The sequence below is a fragment of the Scyliorhinus torazame genome, unplaced genomic scaffold, assembly GCF_047496885.1.
Source record: "Scyliorhinus torazame isolate Kashiwa2021f unplaced genomic scaffold, sScyTor2.1 scaffold_1557, whole genome shotgun sequence".
NCBI lineage: Eukaryota > Metazoa > Chordata > Chondrichthyes > Carcharhiniformes > Scyliorhinidae > Scyliorhinus > Scyliorhinus torazame.
Window position 1 is genome coordinate 2,501 of NW_027309284.1, and position 23,718 is coordinate 26,218.

The following is a 23,718-nucleotide window of genomic DNA, read 5'->3' on the forward strand; positions in this document are numbered from 1 at the left end:
TGGTGTTAGTTTGACCATACTGACCGCCTGTCCCCGAGTGATCTGGTGTTAGTTTGACCACATGACCGCCTGTCCCCGTGTGACCTGGTGTTAGTTTGACCATACTGACCGCCTGTCCCTGAGTGATCTGGTGTTAGTTTGACCACACTGACCGCCTGTCCCCGTGTCAGCGGAGGCGATCTGGTGTTAGTTTGACCACACTGACCGCCTGTCCCCGTGTGATCTGGTGTTAGTTTGACCACACTGACCGCCTGTCCCCGTGTGATCTGGTGTTAGTTTGACCACACTGACCGCCTGTCCCCGTGTGATCTGGTGTTAGTTTGACCAGACTGACCGCCTGTCCCCGAGTGATCTGGTGTTAGTTTGACCACACTGACCGCCTGTCCCCGTGTGATCTGGTGTTAGTTTGACCATACGGACCGTCTGTCCCCGTGTGATCTGGTGTTAGTTTGACCACACTGACCGTCTGTCCCCGTGTGATCTGGTGTTAGTTTGACCACACTGACCGCATGTCCCCGTGTCAGCTGAGGTGATCTGGTGTTAGTTTGACCACACTGACCGTCTGTCCCCGTGTGATCTGGTGTTAGTTTGACCACACTGACCGCATGTCCCCGTGTCAGCTGAGGTGATCTGGTGTTAGTTTGACCACACTGACCGCCTGTCCCCGTGTGATCTGGTGTTAGTTTGACCATACTGACCGTCTGTCCCCGTGTGATCTGGTGTTAGTTTGACCACACTGACCGCCTGTCCCCGTGTGATCTGGTGTTAGTTTGACCACACTAACCGCCTGTCCCCGTGTCAGCTGAGGTGATCTGGTGTTAGTTTGACCACGCTGACCGTCTGTCCCCGTGTGTTCTGGTGTTAGTTTGACCACACTGACCATCTGTCCCCGTGTCAGCTGAGGTGCTCTGGTGTTAGTTTGACCACACTGACCGCCTGTCCCCGAGTGATCTGGTGTTAGTTTGACCATACTGACCGCCTGTCCCCGAGTGATCTGGTGTTAGTTTGACCAAACTGACCGCCTGTCCCCGTGTGATCTGGTGTTAGTTTGACCACACTGACTATCTGTCCCCGTGTCAGCTGAGGTGACCTGGTGTTAGTTTGACCACACTGACCGCCTGTCCCCGTGTGATCTGGTGTTAGTTTGACCACACTGACCGTCTGTCCCCGAGTGATCTGGTGTTAGTTTGACCACACTGACCGCCTGCCCCCGTGTCAGCTGAGGTGATCTGGTGTTAGTTTGACCACACTGACCATCTGTCCCCGTATCAGCTGAGGTGATCTGGTGTTAGTTTGACCACACTGACCGCCTGTCCCCGAGTGATCTGGTGTTAGTTTGACCATACTGACCGCCTGTCCCCGAGTGATCTGGTGTTAGTTTGACCAAACTGACCGCCTGTCCCCGTGTGATCTGGTGTTAGTTTGACCACACTGACTATCTGTCCCCGTGTCAGCTGAGGTGACCTGGTGTTAGTTTGACCACACTGACCGCCTGTCCCCGTGTGATCTGGTGTTAGTTTGACCACATGACCGCCTGTCCCCGTGTGATCTGGTGTTAGTTTGACCACACTGACCATCTGTCCCCGTGTGATCTGGTGTTAGTTTGACCATACTGACCGTCTGTCCCCGTGTCAGCTGAGGTGATCTGGTGTTAGTTTGACCACACTGACCGCCTGTCCCCGTGTGATCTGGTGTTAGTTTGACCACACTGACCGCCTGTCCCCGAGTGATCTGGTGTTAGTTTGACCACACTGACCGCCTGTCCCCGAGTGAGCTGGTGTTTGTTTGACCACACTGACCATATGTCCCCGTGTCAGCTGAGGTGATCTGGTGTTAGTTTGACCACACTGACCGCCTGTCTCCGAGTGATCTGGTGTTAGTTTGACCACACTGACCATCTGTCCCCGTGTCAGCTGAGGTGACCTGGTGTTAGTTTGACCACACTGACTGCCTGTCCCAGTGTGATCTGGTGTTAGTTTGACCACACTGACCGCCTGTCCCCGAGTGATCTGGTGTTAGTTTGACCACACTGACCGCCTGCCCGCGTGTGATCTGGTGTTAGTTTGACCACACTGACCGCCTGTCCCCGAGTGATCTGGTGTTAGTTTGACCACACTGACCGCCTGTCCCTGTGTGATCTGGTGTTAGTTTGACCACACTGACCGCCTGTCCCCGAGTGATCTGGTGTTAGTTTGACCACACTGACCGCCTGTCCCCGAGTGATCTGGTGTTAGTTTGACCACACTGACCGCCTGCCCGCGTGTGATCTGGTGTTAGTTTGACCACACTGACCGCCTGTCCCCGAGTGATCTGGTGTTAGTTTGACCACACTGACCGCCTGTCCCTGTGTGATCTGGTGTTAGTTTGACCACACTGACCGCCTGCCCGCGTGTCAGCTGAGGTGACCTGGTGTTAGTTTGACCACACTGACCGCCTGTCCCTGTGTGATCTGGTGTTAGTTTGACCACACTGACCGCCTGTCCGCGTGTCAGCTGAGGTGACCTGGTGTTAGTTTGACCACACTGACCGCCTGTCCCCGTGTGATCTGGTGTTAGTTTGACCACACTGACCGCCTGCCCCGTGTGATCTGGTGTTAGTTTGACCACACTGACCACCTGTCCCCGAGTGATCTGGTGTTAGTTTGACCACACTGACCGCCTGTCCCCGAGTGATCTGGTGTTAGTTTGACCACACTGACCGCCTGTCCCCATGTGATGTGGTGTTAGTTTGACCACACTGACCGCCTGCCCCGTGTGATCTGGTGTTAGTTTGACCACACTGGCCGCCTGTCCCCGTGTGATGTGGTGTTAGTTTGACCACACTGACCGCCTGTCCCCGTGTGATCTGGTGTTAGTTTGACCACACTGACCGCCTGTCCCCGAGTGATCTGGTGTTAGTTTGACCACACTGACCGCCTGTCCCCGAGTGACCTGGTGTTAGTTTGACCACACTGACCACCTGTCCCCGAGTGATCTGGTGTTAGTTTGACCACACTGACCGCCTGTCCCCGAGTGATCTGGTGTTAGTTTGACCACACTGACCGCCTGTCCCCGAGTGATGTGGTGTTAGTTTGACCACACTGACCGCCTGTCCGCGTGTCAGCTGAGGTGTTTATCTGTGTTTGACCCTGTGGAAGTGCTTTTGATTTTCCACGCTGTTGAAGAATAGGCCTCAATGATCAGATTTCTCACAATACTGTTTGGATGATCTGGCTGCCGTGTTATATGTGATAACAGTGAGGAGACATCAGAAGTGATGGTTTGACTGTGAAGTGCTTTGGGACAGACTAAGAGCCTGCCGAAAGGGACCGTTCCCCCCCCTGTTGAGGGCCCCTTTGTTCGAGACGAAATGAAAATCGCTTATTGTCACAAGTAGGCTTCAAATGAAGTTACTGTGAAAAGCCCCTAGTCGCCACATTCCGGCGCCTGTTCGGGGAGGCTGGATGTTGAATTCTCCTGTCTTTTCCCACCAATTGTAAGCCCCTCTCTGGAAAGGCCTTGCCGACACTGTGGTTACAGGCTCAATGTTACCACTCGCTCCATTGGCTGCTCTCTGCTTTTGAGAGCCGGCGTGCTGTTCGGCTATGCGGTCGTCACAGCACCCGATACCCGCCTTGCTGCCTGCGCCTCAGTGCCGTTCTGCGAGCCAGTTTGTGATCCCAGCAGTCGGCCTGCCACTTCAGATGTTGCCCCTGCTGCTGTGGCGATGTTGCGAGCTGTTTAATGAGTGTCTGTGAGGGTGACGCCATGCATCACGCTGCTCCCCTGCTACGCTGATGCGTTGTTATTGTTTATCAGGCTCCAGGGCTGCCTCTACCCTGCCCAATGTTACGTCATGCCCGGAAACGTTTTAAAAAGTAAGCTGCACTCTGCACGTTATGCGTTGCTGCTGAGGTTAGTGCAGTAATCAAATCCGCTCTTTGTCTCTGCTTTGTTTCACTGAGTGAGATTTCTGGCTCGCGTTCCTGCTTCTAGTTTGCTGTCAAAAGCTCTGTTCCCAGTCATGCCTGTGTGGCCAGTGATTGTGCGTGAAATGCAACCCCTTCTTGTCCAGCCACACGGGGTTTAAATAGCGTTTGATGGGGTGTGCCCAGTGGCAAAAGGGAATCATTCTCTTCCTGAGGTGTTGTTTGATTGGGAGGGGCGGTGAGGGACTGGTACTGACGCACAACAGTTCTCGATGTGCGGTTCCTGCAGTGATGCAGGGTCTGCCTCGGGTGTGATGACCATCAGCCGGTGGTCAGCCTGGTGTTCGTCTTAACCGTGTGTTGATGAGGGTCGGAAGGCACTCCATCCAGGGTACACGCTGCTGTGCTGATCACAGCACTGGCTGCCCCCTTGGGGAAAGGAACGGACACGAGTAATTTTAATAAATTGACCTGTAAAATAGCGCTGCGCCATTTGACCTGCTCAGTCGGAGGGGACCTGCCCAGTTGGGGAGTTTGTAGCTGGGTCTGATGCCACTGGGAGAAACACATTCTCGTTCAGTGCCGTGAATTAATAACGTAGTCTCCATGGTCCCCGAGGATTGTAGGCTGCTTCCCCATTCAGGTGGAGAGCAGACTGGTGGTGTCTTGTCCTGGGGTCACCACCCCTTAGACGAGGGGCAAAGATTGAGAAGGCGGGGAGGGGGGGTGGTCAGGAAGAACCTCAGCTGGTACGGGCATTGAACCCTCGTTGGTGAGATGAAGGCCTGAGGTCCAGCGAGTGCCTGTGGTGACCCGCTGACTGCAACAGAACATGTCGCGGGGGCCGAGTTCAAATCCTGCTCAGCCCTATTGGCGAAGGAAATCTCAAACACGGTGGGAGCGGAGCAGGGGCGTAGACCTGAGGGCTGCTCGATCGCCAACACACACCCAACTCATTCAGTGATGCTTTGTCAAAGAGTCATCGGACTCAAAACTTTTCAACTGTAGAGTAGCACGGTGGGGCAGTGTTAGCACTGCAGCCTCGCGGCGCCGAGGTCCCGGGTTCGATCCTGGCTCTGGGTCACTGTCCGTGTGGAGTTTGCACATTCTCCCCGTGTCTGCGTGGGTCTCGCCCCCACAACCCAAAGATGTGCAGGGTAGGCGGATGGGTCGCGCTAAACTGCCCCTTAATTGGAAAAAATGAATTGGGTACTCTAAATTTATTTTTAAAAAAGGAAAGAAATGGATTTTCAATTGTAGAACACTGGGGTACAGTACTGGTGGGGACGGGTCTGTCACTGTATAACACTGGGGTATAGTACTGGTGGGGATGGGTCTGTCACTGTACAACACTGGGGTACAGTACTGGTGGGGACGGGTCTGTCACTGTATAACACTGGGGTACAGTACTGGTGGGGACGGGTCTGTCACTGTATAACACTGGGGTACAGTACTGGTGGGGACGGGTCTGTCACTGTATAACACTGGGGTACAGTACTGGTGAGGACGGGTCTGTCACTGTGTAACACTGGGGTACAGTACTGGTGGGGACGGGTCTGTCACTGTATAACACTGGGGTACAGTACTGGTGGGGACGGGTCTGTCACTGTGTAACACTGGGGTACAGTACTGGTCGGGACGGGTCTGTCACTGTATAACACTGGGGTACAGTACTGGTGGGGACGGGTCTGTCACTGTATAACACTGGGGTACAGTACTGGTGGGGACGGGTTTGTCACTGTATAACACTGGGGTACAGTACTGGTGGGGACGGGTCTGTCACTGTATAACACTGGGGTACAGTACTGGTGGGGACGGGTCTGTCACTGTATAACACTGGGGTACAGTACTGGTGGGGACGGGTCTGTCACTGTATAACACTGGGGTACAGTACTGGTGGGGACGGGTCTGTCACTGTACAACACTGGGGTACAGTACTGGTGGGGACGGGTCTGTCACTGTATAACACGGGGGTACAGTACTGGTGGGTCGGGTCTGTCACTGTATAACACTGGGGTACAGTACTGGGGGGACGGGTCTGTCGCTGTATAACACTGGGGTACAGTACTGATGGGGACGGGTCTCGCTGTATAACAGTGGGGTACAGTACTGGTGGGGACGGGTCTGTCGCTGTATAACACTGGGGTACAGTACTGGTGGGGACAGGTCTGTCACTATAACACTAGGGTACAGTAGCGGTGGGGACAGGTCAGTCACTGTATAACTCTGGGGTACAGTGCTGGTGGGGTCGGGTCTGTTACTGTGTAACACTGGGGTACAGTACTGGTGGGGACGGGTCTGTCACTGTATAACACTGGGATACAGTACTGGTGGGGACTGGTCTGTCATTGTATAACACTGGGGTACAGTACTGGTGGGGTCGGGTCTGTCGCTGTATAACACTGGGGTACAGTACTGGTGGGTCGGGTCTGTCACTGTATAACACTGGGGTACAGTACTGGTGGGGACGGGTCTGTCACTGTATAACACTGGGGTACAGTACTGGTGGGGACAGGTCTGTCCCTGTATAACACTGGGTTACTACTCTCTGAGTAAAGAACCTACCTCTGACATCTGTCGTACATCTATCTCCCCTCAATTTGAAGCTATGTCCCCTCGTGCTAGACATCACCATCCGAGGAAAAAGGCTCTCACTGTCCACCCTCTCCAATCCTCTGATCATCTTGTATGCCTCAATTAAGTCACCTCTTAACCTTCTCTCTAACGAAAACAGCCTCAAGTCCCTCAGCCTTTCCTCATAAGATCTTCCCTCCATACCAGGCAACATTCTGGTAAATCTCCTCTGCACCCTTTCCAATGCTTCCACATCATTCCTATAATGCGGCGACCAGAATTGCACGCAATACTCCAAATGCGGCCGCACCAGAGTTTTGTACAGCTGCAACATGACCTCATGGCTCCGAAACGCAATCCCTTTACCAATAAAAGCTAACACACCGTACGCCTTCTTAACAACCCTCTCAACCTGGGTGGCAACTTTCAGGGATCTATGTACATGGACACCAAGATCTCTCTGCTCATCCACACTGCCAAGAATATTACCATTAGCCCAGTACTCTGTCTTCCTGTTATTCCTTCCAAAATGAATCACCTCACACTTTTCTGCATTAAACTCCATTTGCCACCTCTCAGCCCAGCGCTGCAGCTTATCTATGTCCCTCTGTAACTTGCAACATCCTTCCGCACTGTCCACAACTCCACCGACTTTAGTGTCATCTGCAAATTTATTCACCCATCCTTCTACGCCCTCCTCCAGGTCATTTATAAAAATGACAAACAGCAGTGGCCCCAAAACATTATGGTTGTGGTGCACCACTAGTAACTGGACTCCAGTCTGAACATTTCCCATCAACCACCACCCTTTCTCTTCTTCCAGCTAGCCAATTTCTGATCCAAACTGCTAAATCTCCCTGAATCCCATGCCTCCGTATTTTCTGCAGTAGCCTACCGTGGGGAACCTTATCAAACGCTTTACTGAAATCCATATACACCACATCAACTGTTTTACCCTCATCCACCTGTTTGGTCACCTTCTCAAAGAACTCAATAAGGTTTGTGAGGCACGACCTACCCTTCACGAAACCGTGTTGACTATCTTTAATCAAATTATTCCTTTCCAGGTGATTATACACCCTATCTCTTATAAACCTTTCCAAGATTTTGCCCACAAAAGAAGTAAGGCTCACTGGTTTGTAGTTACCGGGGTTGTCTCTACTCCCCTTTTTGAACAAGGGGACAACATTTGCTATCCTCCAGTCTTCTGGCACTATTCCTGTTGACAAAGTTGACTTAAAGATCAAGGCCAAAGTCTCAGCAATCTCCTCCCCAGCTTCCCAGAGAATCCTAGGATAAATCCCATCCGGCCCAGGGGACTTATCTATTTTTACCATTTCCAGAATTGTTAACACCTCCTCCTTCTGAACCTCAAGCCCTGGTGTCTGTGTACACTCCTTGTCTTTACTTTTGCATTTCCCACAGGTGGTAAGGAGTGGCTGTTGAGTTTGGAAATGTGTTTTGTACCGGGAGGGGCGTTGCTGATCCAAGGGATTAAGTGATGGAAAATCATGTTGTGTTTGCGAGTTTGCCTGCCTGTGATTGCAATGTGACCGCCGCTACTGCCTCCTTTGTCCATTGTCAAAGGGTTTGGATATTCAGCAGCATGTTTGCATAGACGGTTCCGGGGACTCTGGGGAACTGCACGCCTTTTAGATTTCCTCATCCACCCAGTCTCTGTTCGTCTTAACTCGCAATCACAAACTTCTGTTTTGACTTTCTCAACCTTGGCTTCAGCACAAAAATCGAGCCTAATATTCCCACACAGAATCGAGGGAGTGCCGCACTGTCAGAGGGTCAGTACTGAGGGAGTGCCGCACTGTCAGAGGGTCAGTACTGAGGGAGTGCCGCACTGTCAGAGGGTCAGTACTGAGGGAGTGCTGCACTGTCAGAGGGTCAGTACTGAGGGAGTGCCGCACTGTCAGAGGGTCAGTACTGAGGGAGCGCCGCACTGTCCGAGGGTCAGTACTGAGCGAGTGCCGCACTGTCCGAGGGTCAGTACTGAGGCTGTGCCGCACTGTCCGAGGGTCAGCACTGAGGGAGTGCCGCACTGTCCGAGGGTCAGCACTGAGGGAGTGCTGCACTGTCCGAGGGTCAGTACTGAGGGAGTGCCGCACTGTCCGAGGGTCAGTACTGAGGGAGTGCCGCACTGTCCGAGGGTCAGCACTGAGGGAGTGCCGCACTGTCAGTGGGTCAGTACTGAGGGAGTGCTGCACTGTCAGAGGGTCAGTACTGAGGGAGTGCTGCACAGTCAGAGGGTCTGTACTGAGGGAGTGCTGCACAGTCAGAGGGTCAGTACTGAGGGAGTGCCGCACTGTCAGAGGGTCAGTACTGAGGGAGTGCTGCACAGTCAGAGGGTCTGTACTGAGGGAGTGCTGCACTGTCAGAGGGTCAGTACTGAGGGAGTGCCGCACTGTCCGAGGGTCAGCACTGAGGGAGTGCTGCACTGTCAGAGGGTCAGTACTGAGCGAGTGCCGCACTGTCCGAGGGTCAGTACTGAGGGAGTGCCGCACTGTCCGAGGGTCAGCACTGAGGGAGTGCTGCACTGTCCGAGGGTCAGTACTGAGGGAGTGCTGCACTGTCAGAGGGTCAGTACTGAGGGAGTGCCGCACTGTCCGAGGGTCAGTACTGAGCGAGTGCCGCACTGTCCGAGGGTCAGTACTGAGGGAGTGCCGCACTGTCCGAGGGTCAGCACTGAGGGAGTGCTGCACTGTCAGAGGGTCAGTACTGAGGGAGTGCCGCACTGTCCGAGGGTCAGTACTGAGGGAGTGCTGCACTGTCAGAGGGTCAGTAGTGAGCGAGTGCCGCACTGTCAGAGGGTCAGTACTGAGGGAGTGCTGCACAGTCAGAGGGTCTGTACTGAGGGAGTGCTGCACAGTCAGAGGGTCTGTACTGAGGGAGTGCTGCACTGTCAGAAGGTCAGTACTGAGCGACTGCCGCACTGTCCGAGGGTCAGTACTGAGGGAGTGCCGCACTGTCCGAGGGTCAGCACTGAGGGAGTGCTGCACTGTCCGAGGGTCAGTACTGAGGGAGTGCTGCACTGTCAGAGGGTCAGTACTGAGGGAGTGCCGCACTGTCCGAGGGTCAGTACTGAGGGAGTGCCGCACTGTCCGAGGGTCAGCACTGAAGGAGTGCCGCACTGTCAGAGGGTCAGTACTGAGGGAGTGCCGCACTGTCAGAGGGTCTGTACTGAGGGAGTGCTGCACTGTCAGAGGGTCAGTACTGAGGGAGTGCCGCACTGTCAGAGGGTCAGTACTGAGGGAGTGCCGCACTCTCCGAGGGTCAGTACTGAGGTAGTGCCACACTGTCAGGGTCAGTACTGAGGGAGTGCCGCACTGTCAGAAGGTCAGTACTGAAGGAGTGCCACATTGTCACGGTCAGTACTGCGGGAATGCCGCACTGTCAGAGGGTCAGTACTGAGGGAGTGCCGCACTGTCAGAGGGTCAGTACTGAGGGAGTGCCGCACTGTCAGAGGGTCAGTACTGAGGGAGTGCCGCACTGTCAGAGGGTCAGTACTGAGGGAGTGCCGCACTGTCAGAGGGTCAGTACTGAGGGAGTGCAGCACTGTCAGAGGGTAAGTACTGAGGGCGTGCCGCACTGTCAGAGGGTCAGTACTGAGGGAGTGCCGCACTGTCAGAGGGTCAGTACTGAGGGAGTGCCGCACTGTCAGAGGGTCAGTACTGAGGGAGTGTCGCACTGTCACAGGGTCAGTACTGAGGGAGTGTCGCACTGTCAGAGGGTCAGTACTGAGGGAGTGCCGCACTGTCAGAGGGTCAGTACTGAGGGAGTGCCGCACTGTCAGAGGGTCAGTGCTGAGGGAGTGCCGCACAAAAAGCTAGCCTGCAAGGTCAGCGGGTAATTGGGAGGGGAAATGGAATAGAATTTACAGTGCAGAAGGAGGCCATTCGGCCCATCGAGTCTGCACCGGCTCTTGGAAAGAGCACCCTACCCAAGGTCAACACCTCCACCCTATCCCCATAACCCAGTAACCCCACCCAACCAAGGGCAATTTTGGACACTAAGGCCAATTTATCACGGCCAATCCACCTAACCTGCACATCTTTGGACTGTGGGAGGAAACCGGAGCACCCGGAGGAAACCCACGCAGACACGGGGAGAACGTGCAGACTCCGCACAGACAGTGACCCAAGCCGGAATCAAACCTGGGACCCTGGAGCTGTGAAGCAATTGTGCTATCCACAATGCTGCCATGCTGCCCTGTTTTACTTTATTTCAGAGGGAATGGAGAATAAAAACAGGGAAGTCCAGCTCAAATTATACAAGGCACTGGTTAACCCACAGCTGGAATACTGGGAACAGTTCTGGTTCCTTATCTACGGAAAGATATCCCGGCTTTGGAGACCGTCCAGAGAAGGTTCACTGGGCTGATCCCGGGTAGGGAGGGATTTTCTCATGAGGAAGGGTTGAGTAGGTTGGGCCTGTCCTCATTGGAGTTTAGAAGAATGAGAGGCATATTGAGACGTATCGGATTCTCAGGGGGTTTGACAGGGTCGATGCTGAGAGGGTGTTTCCCCTTGTGGGAGAGTCTGGGAGCAGGATCTCAGAGTGAGGGGTCACCATTTCAGACAGAGATGAGGAGGAATTTCCTCTCCCAGAGGGGAGTGAAGCTGAGGAATTCCTTCCCGCAGAGAGCTGTAGAGTTGGGCAGGATTGAAGTGAAGGATGGGAATTGGAAAATGGAGAAGGCAGGGTCGGTGAAGGGATCCAGTGCAGGACTGGGGGAGTGAGTGCTGCATTGTTGGAGGTGCCGTCTTTGATGTGAGATGTGAGGCCTGGAGTCCTGCTCTGCCTCCGCCCCCAGTGTAGCCGACAATGGGGTAGTGGCTCCCACTCACCTGCAGCGAGGTGGGATCCAGGCCGCAACTGGCTGAGAGTGGGCCGCCTGGCCTGCCCCTTTCAGTTTTAAATGAAGCTGTCCGACCGAGCATATGTGTGGTCACCATAGAGACCCTGCCCTGTGAAAGGGATCCGCCTGGCCGAGCTTGAGTTGCAACGGCAGTTTGAGAATTTGACACCATCAGATAGACGAGCACTGGTACTGCCTTCAGCACGAGCTGGAGGGTATACACCGCCCAGCGTTATCCCCACAGCCCGGGTCAGGGACACGGGATCATCGCCCAGCGTTATCCCCACAGCCCGGGTCAGGGACACGGGATCATCGCCCAGCGTTATCCCCACAGCCCGGGTCAGGGACACGGGATCACCGCCCAGCGTTATCCCCACAGCCCGGGTCAGGGACACGGGATCATCGCCCAGCGTTATCCCCACAGCCCGGGTCAGGGACACGGGATCATCGCCCAGCGTTATCCCCACAGCCCGGGTCAGGGACACGGGATCATCGCCCAGCGTTATCCCCGCAGCCCGGGTCAGGGACACGGGATCATCGCCCAGCGTTATCCCCACAGCCCGGGTCAGGGACACGGGATCACCGCCCAGCGTTATCCCCGCAGCCCGGGTCAGGGACACGGGAACACCGCCCAGCGTTATCCCCACAGCCCGGGTCAGGGACACGGGATCATCGCCCAGCGTTATCCCCACAGCCCGGGTCAGGAACTGGGATCATCGCCCAGCGTTATCCCCACAGCCCGGGTCAGGGACACGGGATCATCGCACAGCGTTATCCCCACAGCCCGGGTCAGGGACACAGGATCATCGCCCAGCGTTATCCCCACAGCCCGGGTCAGGGACACGGGATCATCGCCCAGCGTTATCCCCACAGCCCGGGTCAGGGACACGGGATCATCGCCCAGCGTTATCCCCACAGCCCGGGTCAGGGACACGGGATCATCGCCCAGCGTTATCCCCACAGCCCGGGTCAGGGACACGGGATCACCGCCCAGCGTTATCCCCGCAGCCCGGGTCAGGGACACGGGAACACCGCCCAGCGTTATCCCCACAGCCCGGGTCAGTGACACGGGATCAGCGCTCAGCGTTATCCCCACAGCCCGGGTCAGGGACACGGGATCATCGCCCAGCGTTATCGTCACAGCCCGGGTCAGGGACACGGGATCACCGCCCAGCGTTATCCCCAGAGCCCGGGTCAGGAACTGGGATCATCGCCCAGCGTTATCCCCGCAGCCCGGACCAGGGACACGGGAACACTGCCCAGCGTTATCCCCACAGCCCGGGTCAGGGACACGGGATCATCGCCCAGCGTTATCCCCACAGCCCGGGTCAGGGACACGGGATCATCGCCCAGCGTTATCCCCACAGCCCGGGTCAGGGACACGGGGTCATCGCCCAGCGTTATCCCCACAGCCCGGGTCAGGGACTCGGGATCATCGCCCAGCGTTATCCCCACAGCCCGGGTCAGGGACACGGGATCATCGCCCAGCGTTATCCCCACAGCCCGGGTCAGGGACACGGGATCATCGCCCAGCGTTATCCCCACAGCCCGGGTCAGGGACACGGGATCATCGCCCAGCGTTATCCCCACAGCCCGGGTCAGGGACACGGGATCACCGCCCAGCGTTATCCCCACAGCCTGGGTCAGGGACACGGGATCATCGCCCTGCGTTATCGTCACAGCCCGGGTCAGGGACATAGAACATAGAACATAGAACAATACAGCGCAGTACAGGCCCTTCGGCCCACGATGTTGCACCGAAACAAAAGCCATCTAACCCACACTATACCATTATCATCCATATGTTTATCCAATAAACTTTTAAATGCCCTCAATGTTGGCGAGTTCACTACTGTAGCAGGTAGGGCATTCCACGGCCTCACTACTCTTTGCGTAAAGAAACTACCCCTGACCTCTGTCCTATATCTATTACCCCTCAGTTTAAGGCTATGTCCCCTCGTGCTAGCCATTTCCATCCGCGGGAGAAGGCTCTCACTGTCCACCCTATCTAACCCTCTGATCATTTTGTATGCCTCTATTAAGTCTCCTCTTAACCTTCTTCTCTCCAACGAAAACAACCTCAAGTCCATCAGCCTTTCCTCATAAGATTTTCCCTCCATACCAGGCAACATCCTGGTGAATCTCCTCTGCACCCGTTCCAAAGGCTCCACGTCCTTCCTATAATGCGGTGACCAGAACTGTACGCAATACTCCAAATGCGGCCGCACCAGAGTTCTGTACAGCTGCAACATGACCTCCTGACTCCGGAACTCAATCCCTCTACCAATAAAGGCCAACACTCCATAGGCCTTCTTCACCACCCTATCAACCTGGGTGGCAACTTTCAGGGATCTATGTACATGGACACCTAGATCCCTCTGCTCATCCACACTTTCAAGAACTTTTCCATTAGCCAAATATTCCACATTCCTGTTTTTCCTTCCAAAGTGAATCACCTCACACTTCTCTACATTAAACTCCATTTGCCACCTCTCAGCCCAGCTCTGCAGCTTATCTATATCCCTCTGTAACCTGCTATTTCCTTCCACACTATCGACAACACCACCGACTTTAGTATCGTCTGCAAATTTACTCACCCACCCTTCTGCGCCTTCCTCTAGGTCATTGATAAAAATGACAAACAGCAACGGCCCCAGAACAGATCCTTGTGGTACTCCACTTGTGACAGAACTCCATTCTGAACATTTCCCATCAACCACCACCCTCTGTCTTCTTTCAGCTAGCCAATTTCTGATCCACATCTCTAAATCACCCTCAATCCCCAGCCTCCGTATTTTCTGCAATAGCCTACCGTGGGGAACCTTATCAAACGCTTTGCTGAAATCCATATACACCACATCAACTGCTCGACCCTCGTCTACCTGTTCAGTCACCTTCTCAAAGAACTCGATAAGGTTTGTGAGGCATGACCTACCATTCACAAAGCCATGCTGACTATCCCTGATCATATTATTCCTATCTAGATGATTATAAATCTTGTCTCTTATAATCCCCTCCAAGACTTTACCCACTACAGACGTGAGGCTCACCGGTCTATAGTTGCCGGGGTTGTCTCTGCTCCCCTTTTTGAACAAAGGGACCACATTTGCTATCCTCCAGTCCTCTGGCACTATTCCTGTATCCAATGATGACATAAAAATCAAAGCCAATGGTCCAGCAATCTCTTCCCTGGCCTCCCAGAGAATCCTAGGATAAATCCCATCAGGTCCCAGGGACTTATCTATTTTCAGCCTGTCCAGACTTGCCAACACCTCTTCCCTACGTACCTCAATGCCATCTATTCTATTAGCCTGGGGCTCAGCATTCTCCTCCACAACATTATCTTTTTCCTGAGTGAATACTGACGAAAAATATTCATTTAGTATCTCGCCTATCTCTTCAGACTCTACACACAACTTCCCATCCCTGTCCTTGACTGGTCCTACTCTGTCCCTAGTCATTCGCTTATTCCTGACATACCTATAGAAAGCTTTTGGGTTTTCCTTGATCCTTCCTGCCAAATACTTCTCATGTCCCCTCCTTGCTCGTCTTAGCTCTCTCTTTAGATCCTTCCTCGCTACCTTGTAACTATCCATCGCCCCAACTGAAACTTCACACCTCATCTTCACATAGGCCTCCTTCTTCCTCTTAACAAGAGATTCCACTTCTTTGGTAAACCACGGTTCCCTCGCTTGGCACCTTCCTCCCTGCCTGACCGGTACATACTTATCAAGAACACGCAGTAGCTGATCCTTGAACAAGCTCCACTTATCCAGTGTGTCCAAAACTTGCAGCCTACTTCTCCACCTTATCCCCCCCAAGTCACGTCTAATGGCATCATAATTGCCCTTCCCCCAGCTATAACTCTTGCCCTGCAGTGTATACTTATCCCTTTCCATCCTTAACGTAAACGTCACCGAATTGTGGTCACTGTCTCCAAAGTGCTCACCTACCTCCAAATCCAACACCTGGCCTGGTTCATTACCCAAAACCAAATCCAATGTGGCCTCGCGTCTTGTTGGCCTGTCAACATATTGTTTCAGGAAACCCTCCTGCACACACTGAACAAAAAACGACCCATCTAATGCACTCGAACTATATCTTTTCCAGTCAATATTTGGAAAGTTAAAGTCTCCCATAATAACTACCCTATTACTTTCGCTCTTATCCAGGATCATCCTCGCCATCCTTTCCTCTACATCCCTAGAACTATTTGGAGGCCTATAGAAAACTCCCAACAGGGTGACCTCTCCTTTCCTGTTTCTAACCTCAGCCCATACTACCTCGGAAGATGAGTCCCCATCTAGCATCCTCTCCGCCACCGTAATACTGCTCTTGACTAGCAGCGCCACACCTCCCCCTCTTTTGCCTCCTTCTCTGAGCTTACTAAAACACCTAAACCCCGGAACCTGCAACATCCATTCCTGTCCCTGCTCTATCCACGTCTCCGAAATGGCCACAACATCGAAGTCCCAGGTACCAACCCATGCTGCCAGTTCCCCTACCTTATTTCGTATACTCCTGGCATTGAAGTAGACACACTTCAAACCACCTACCTGAACACTGGCCCCCTCCTGCGACGTCAAATCTGAGCTCCTGACCTCTATACTCTCATTCTCCCTTACCCTAAAACTACAATCCAGGTTCCCATGCCCCTGCTGCATTAGTTTAAACCCCCCCAAAGAGCACTAACAAATCTCCCCCCCAGGATATTTGTGCCCCGCATGTTCAGATGTAGACCATCCTGTCTGTAGAGGTCCCACCTTCCCCAGAAAGCGCCCCAGTTATCCAGAAATCTGAATCCCTCCCGCCTGCACCATCCCTGTAGCCACGTGTTTAATTGCTCTCTCTCCCTATTCCTCATCTAACTATCACGTGGCACGGGCAACAACCCAGAGATAACAACTCTGTTTGTTCTAGTTCTGAGCTTCCATCCTAGCTCCCTGAAAGCCTGCCTGACATCCTTGTCCCCTTTCCTACCTATGTCGTTAGTGCCAATGTGGACCACGACTTGGGGCTGCTCCCCCTCCCCCTTAAGGACCCGGAAAACACGATCCGAGACATCACGTACCCTTGCACCTGGGAGGCAACATACCAAACGTGAGTCTCTCACGCTCCCACAAAATCTCCTATCTGTGCCCCTGACTATAGAGTCCCCAATTACTAATGCTCTGCTCCTCTCCCCCCTTCCCTTCTGAGCAACAGGGACAGACTCCGTGCCAGAGGCCCATACCCCATGGCTTACCCCTGGTAAGTCGTCCCCCCCACAAGTATCCAAAGCGGTATACTTGTTTCTCAGGGGAACGACCGCAGGGGATCCCTGCACTGACTGCTTTTTCCCAGTCCCTCTTACAGTTACCCACCTATCTCCAATCTTTGGTGTAACTAATTCCCTGAAGCTGCTATCTATGACCCCCTCTGCCTCCCGAATGATCCGAAGTTCTTCCAACTCCAGCTCCAGTTCCCTAACTCGGTCTTGGAGGAGCTGGAGATGGCAGCTCTTCCTGCAGGTAAAATCAGCAGGGACACTAACTGCATCCCTCACCTCAAACATCCTGCAGGAGGAACATTGCACTCCCTTCCCTGCCATTCCTCTAACTTTCTACCAAGATCTGGCTAACAACTAAATTAAATTTTTTTATATATAAAAAAAAAAAAAATTATTAATAACAATAATAAAATATGGTACTTACCTCAGACCAATGGGTTTTATTATTAGGTTAGAGGAGGAGGGCGGGTGGGAGACACTACACGTGTAGTGTCTCGGGTTTCCTCTCCACCAGAATCTATTGGTGAGGGTCTTCCCAGACGTCCGCGGGTCGACTTCCTGTTCCCACCTTAAACACGAGAATTAAAAAAAAAAATTTATTTAAAGGAGAAACTTACCTCCCAGAAATCACTTCCGCACTGCCCCCGCTGAAATGGACTAGCCTGCTCCGCTCCTGCTGAAATCGACTTGGCCTGCAAAGTAAGCAAGTTGTTAATCTGTACTCACCTCACCACAGACAGCGACCTTTTAAATGGTCCCCTCTGCCTCGCAGCCCCCGCGCTTTTTCAGAATTCCCGCGCTGATTCTAAGGTCCCAGCTCTCACTCCCTGACACGGGATCAGCGCCCAGCGTTATCCACACAGCCCGGGTCAGGGACACGGGATCATCGCCCAGCGTTATCCCCAGAGCCCGGGTCAGGAACTGGGATCATCGCCCAGCGTTATCCCCACAGCCCGGGTCAGGGACACGGGATCATCGCCCAGCGTTATCCCCAGAGCCCGGGTCAGGGACACGGGATCATCGCCCAGCGTTATCGTCACAGCCCGGGTCAGGGACACGGGATCACCGCCCAGCGTTATCCCCACAGCCCGGGTCAGGGACACGGGATCACCGCCCAGCGTTATCCCCACAGCCCGGGTCAGGGACACGGGATCATCGCCCAGCGTTATACCCACAGCCCGGGTCAGGGACACGGGATCATCGCCCAGCGTTATACCCACAGCCCGGGTCAGGGACACGGGATCATCGCCCAGCGTTATCCCCACAGCCCGGGTCAGGGACACGGGATCATCGCCCAGCGTTATCCACACAGCCCGGGTCAGGGACACGGGATCACCGCCCAGCGTTATCCCCACAGCCCGGGTCAGGGACACGGGATCATCGCCCAGCGTTATCCCCACAGCCCGGGTCAGGGACACGGGATCATCGCCCAGCGTTATCCCCACAGCCCGGGTCAGGGACACGGGATCATCGCCCAGCGTTATCCCCACAGCCCGGGTCAGGGACACGGGATCATCGCCCAGCGTTATCCCCACAGCCCGGGTCAGGGACACGGGATCATCGCCCAGCGTTATCCCCACAGCCCGGGTCAGGGACACGGGATCATCGCCCAGCGTTATCCCCACAACCCGGGTCAGGGACACGGGATCACCGCCCAGCGTTATCCCCACAGCCCGGGTCAGGGACACGGGATCACCGCCCAGCGTTATCCCCACAGCCCGGTCAGGGACACGGGATCAGTGCCCAGCGTTATCCCCACAGCCCGGGTCAGGGACACGGGATCATCGCCCAGCGTTATCGTCACAGCCCGGGTCAGGGACACGGGAACACTGCCCAGCGTTATCCCCACAGCCTGGGTCAGGGACACGGGATCATCGCCCAGCGTTATCCCCACAGCCCGGGTCAGGGACACGGGATCATCGCCCAGCGTTATCCACACAGCCTGGGTCAGGGACACGAGATCACCGCCCAGCGTTATCCCCACAGCCCGGGTCAGGAACTGGGATCATCGCCCAGCGTTATCCACACAGCCCGGGTCAGGGACACGGGATCATCGCCCAGCGTTATCCCCACAGCCCGGGTCAGGGACACGGAATCATCGCCCAGCGTTATCCCCACAGCCCGGGTCAGGGACACGGGATCACCGCCCAGCGTTATCCCCACAGCCCGGGTCAGGGACACGGGATCAGTGCCCAGCGTTATCCCCACAGCCCGGGTCAGGGACACGGGATCATCGCCCAGCGTTATCCCCACAGCCCGGGTCAGGGACACGGGATCATCGCCCAGCGTTATCCCCGCAGCCCGGGTGAGGGACACGGGATCATCGCCCAGCGTTATCCCCACAGCCTGGGTCAGGGACACGGGATCATCGCCCAGCGTTATCCCCACAGCCCGGGTCAGGGACACAGGATCATCGCCCAGCGTTATCCCCACAGCCCGGGTCAGGGACACGGGATCACCGCCCAGCGTTATCCCCACAGCCCGGGTCAGGGACACGGGATCACCGCCCAGCGTTATCCCCACAGCCCGGGTCAGGGCCACGGGATCATCGCCCAGCGTTATCCCCGCAGCCCGGGTCAGGGACACGGGATCACCGCCCAGCGTTATCCCCACAGCCCGGGTCAGGGACACGGGATCACCGCCCAGCGTTATCCCCACAGCCCGGGTCAGGAACTGGGATCATCGCCCAGCGTTATACCCACAGCCCGGGTCAGGGACACGGGATCACCGCCCAGCGTTATCCCCGCAGCCCGGGTCAGGGACACGGGATCATCGCCCAGCGTTATCCCCGCAGCCCGGGTCAGGGACACGGGATCATCGCCCAGCGTTATCCCCACAGCCCGGGTCAGGGACACGGGATCATCGCCCAGCGTTATCCCCACAGCCCGGGTCAGGGACACGGGATCATCGCCCAGCGTTATCCCCGCAGCCCGGGTCAGGGACACGGGATAATCGCCCAGCGTTATCCCCACAGCCCGGGTCAGGGACACGGGATCAGCGCCCAGCGTTATCCCCACAGCCCGGGTCAGGGACACGGGATCATCGCCCAGCGTTATCCCCGCAGCCCGGGTCAGGGACACGGGATCATCGCCCAGCGTTATCCCCACAGCCCGGGTCAGGGACACGGGATCATCGCCCAGCGTTATCCACACAGCCCGGGTCAGGGACACGGGATCATCGCACAGCGTTATCCCCACAGCCCGGGTCAGGGACACGGGATCATCGCCCAGCGTTATCCCCACAGCCTGGGTCAGGGACACGGGATCATCGCCCAGCGTTATCCCCACAGCCCGGGTCAGGGACACGGGATCATCGCCCAGCGTTATCCCCACAACCCGGGTCAGGGACACGGGATCACCGCCCAGCGTTATCCACACAGCCCGGGTCAGGGACACGGGATCACCGCCCAGCGTTATCCCCACAGCCCGGTCAGGGACACGGGATCAGTGCCCAGCGTTATCCCCACAGCCCGGGTCAGGGACACGGGATCATCGCCCAGCGTTATCGTCACAGCCCGGGTCAGGGACACGGGAACACTGCCCAGCGTTATCCCCACAGCCTGGGTCAGGGACACGGGATCATCGCCCAGCGTTATCCCCACAGCCCGGGTCAGGGACACGGGATCATCGCCCAGCGTTATCCCCACAGCCCGGGTCAGGGACACGGAATCATCGCCCAGCGTTATCCCCACAGCCTGGGTCAGGGACACGGGATCACCGCCCAGCGTTATCCCCACAGCCCGGGTCAGGAACTGGGATCATCGCCCAGCGTTATCCACACAGCCCGGGTCAGGGACACGGGATCATCGCCCAGCGTTATCCCCACAGCCCGGGTCAGGGACACGGAATCATCGCCCAGCGTTATCCCCACAGCCTGGGTCAGGGACACGGGATCAGTGCCCAGCGTTATCCCCACAGCCTGGGTCAGGGACACGGGATCACCGCCCAGCGTTATCCCCACAGCCCGGGTCAGGAACTGGGATCATCGCCCAGCGTTATCCACACAGCCCGGGTCAGGGACACGGGATCATCGCCCAGCGTTATCCCCACAGCCCGGGTCAGGGACACGGAATCATCGCCCAGCGTTATCCCCACAGCCCGGGTCAGGGACTCGGGATCATCGCCCAGCGTTATCCCCACAGCCCGGGTCAGGGACACGGGATCATCGCCCAGCGTTATCCCCACAGCCCGGGTCAGGGACACGGGATCACCGCCCAGCGTTATCCCCACAGCCCGGGTCAGGGACACGGGATCATCGCCCAGCGTTATCCCCGCAGCCCGGGTCAGGGACACGGGATCACCGCCCAGCGTTATCCCCACAGCCCGGGTCAGGGACACGGGATCACCGCCCAGCGTTATCCCCACAGCCCGGGTCAGGAACTGGGATCATCGCCCAGCGTTATACCCACAGCCCGGGTCAGGGACACGGGATCATCGCCCAGCGTTATACCCACAGCCCGGGTCAGGGACACGGGATCATCGCCCAGCTTTATCCCCACAGCCCGGGTCAGGGACACGGGAACACCGCCCAGCGTTATCCCCACAGCCCGGGTCAGGGACACGGGATCATCGCCCAGCGTTATCCCCACAGCCCGGGTCAGGGACACGGGATCATCGCCCAGCGTTATCCCCACAGCCCGGGTCAGGGACACGGGATCATCGCCCAGCGTTATCCCCACAGCCCGGGTCAGGGACACGGGATCATCGCCCAGCGTTATCCCCACAGCCCGGGTCAGGGACACGGGATCATCGCCCAGCGTTATCCCCGCAGCCCGGGTCAGGGACACGGGATCATCGCCCAGCGTTATCCCCACAGCCCGGGTCAGGGACACGGGATCAGCGCCCAGCGTTATCCACACAGCCCGGGTCAGGGACACGGGATCATCGCCCAGCGTTATCCCCACAGCCCGGGTCAGGTACACGGGATCATCGCCCAGCGTTATCGTCACAGCCCGGGTCAGGGACACCGGATCATCACCCAGCGTTATCCCCACAGCCCGGGTCAGGGACACGGGATCATCGCCCAGCGTTATCCCCACAGCCCGGGTCAGGGACACGGGATCATCGCCCAGCGTTATCCCCACAGCCCGGGTCAGGGACACGGGATCATCGCCCAGCGTTATCCCCACAGCCCGGGTCAGGGACACGGGATCACCGCCCAGCGTTATCCCCACAGCCCGGGTCAGGGACACAGGATCATCGCCCAGCGTTATCCCCACAGCCCGGGTCAGGGACACGGGATCATCGCCCAGCGTTATCCCCACAGCCCGGGTCAGGGACACGGGATCATCGCCCAGCGTTATCCCCACAGCCCGGGTCAGGGACACGGGATCATCGCCCAGCGTTATCCCCACAGCCCGGGTCAGGGACACGGGATCATCACCCAGCGTTATCCCCACAGCCCGGGTCAGGGACACGGGATCACCGCCCAGCGTTATCCCCACAGCCCGGGTCAGGGACACGGGATCACCGCCCAGCGTTATCCCCACAACCCGGGTCAGGGACACGGGATCACCGCCCAGCGTTATCCCCACAGCCCGGGTCAGGGACACGGGATCATCGCCCAGCGTTATCCCCACAGCCCGGGTCAGGGACACGGGATCATCGCCCAGCGTTATCCCCACAGCCCGGGTCAGGGACACGGGATCATCGCCCAGCGTTATCCCCACAGCCCGGGTCAGGGACACGGGATCAGCGCCCAGCGTTATCCCCACAGCCCGGGTCAGGAACTGGGATCATCGCCCAGCGTTATACCCACAGCCCGGGTCAGGGACACGGGATCACCGCCCAGCGTTATACCCACAGCCCGGGTCAGGGACACGGGATCACCGCCCAGCGTTATCCCCACAGCCCGGGTCAGGGACACGGGATCACCGCCCAGCGTTATCCACACAGCCCGGGTCAGGGACACCGGATCATCGCCCAGCGTTATCCCCACAGCCCGGGTCAGGGACACGGGATCACCGCCCAGCGTTATCCCCACAGCCCGGGTCAGGGACACGGGATCACCGCCCAGCGTTATCCCCACAGCCCGGGTCAGGGACACCGGATCATCGCCCAGCGTTATCCCCACAGCCCGGGTCAGGGACACGGGATCACCGCCCAGCGTTATCCCCACAGCCCGGGTCAGGGACACGGGATCATCGCCCAGCGTTATACCCACAGCCCGGGTCAGGGACTCGGGATCAGCGCCCAGCGTTATCCCCACAGCCCGGGTCAGGGACACGGGATCAGCGCCCAGCGTTATACCCACAGCCCGGGTCAGGGACTCGGGATCAGTGCCCAGCGTTATCCCCACAGCCCGGGTCAGGGACACGGGATCACCGCCCAGCGTTATACCCACAGCCCGGGTCAGGGACTCGGGATCAGTGCCCAGCGTTATCCCCACAGCCCGGGTCAGGGACACGGGATCATCGCCCAGCGTTATCCCCACAGCCCGGATCAGGGACACGGGATCACCGCCCAGCGTTATCCCCACAGCCGGGGTCAGGGACACGGGATCACCGCCCAGCGTTATCCCCACAGCCCGGGTCAGGGACTCGGGATCAGTGCCCAGCGTTATCCCCACAGCCCGGGTCAGGGACACGGGATCATCGCCCAGCGTTATCTCCACAGCCCGGGTCAGGGACACCGGATCATCGCCCAGCGTTATCCCCACAGCCCGGGTCAGGGACACGGGATCATCGCCCAGCGTTATCCCCACAGCCCGGGTCAGGGACACCGGATCATCGCCCAGCGTTATCCCCACAACCCGGGTCAGGGACACGGGAACACCGCCCAGCGTTATCCACACAGTCCGGGTCAGGGACACGGGATCATCGCCCAGCGTTATCCCCACAGCCCGGGTCAGGGACACCGGATCATCGCCCAGCGTTATCCCCACAACCCGGGTCAGGGACACGGGAACACCGCCCAGCGTTATCCACACAGTCCGGGTCAGGGACACGGGAACACCGCCCAGCGTTATCCACACAGTCCGGGTCAGGGACACGGGATCACCGCCCAGCGTTATCCCCACAGCCCGGGTCAGGGACACGGGATCATCGCCCAGCATTATCCCCACAGCCCGGGTCAGGGACACGGGATCAGCGCCCAGCGTTAT

The 23,718-nt window shown here is 57.0% G+C and overlaps 1 long non-coding RNA gene across 1 annotated transcript in view; it reads left to right on the top strand.

Annotated features, from left to right (window-relative positions):
- Positions 1–3,822: 3,822 nt before the first annotated feature.
- LOC140407480 (uncharacterized) overlaps positions 3,823–23,718 on the top strand; it is a 32,382-nt gene continuing 12,486 nt past the window's right edge. The window contains exon 1 of the long non-coding RNA XR_011939677.1: positions 3,823–3,893. This is a non-coding gene — a long non-coding RNA (uncharacterized lncRNA). The remainder of the gene's footprint in view (positions 3,894–23,718) is intronic.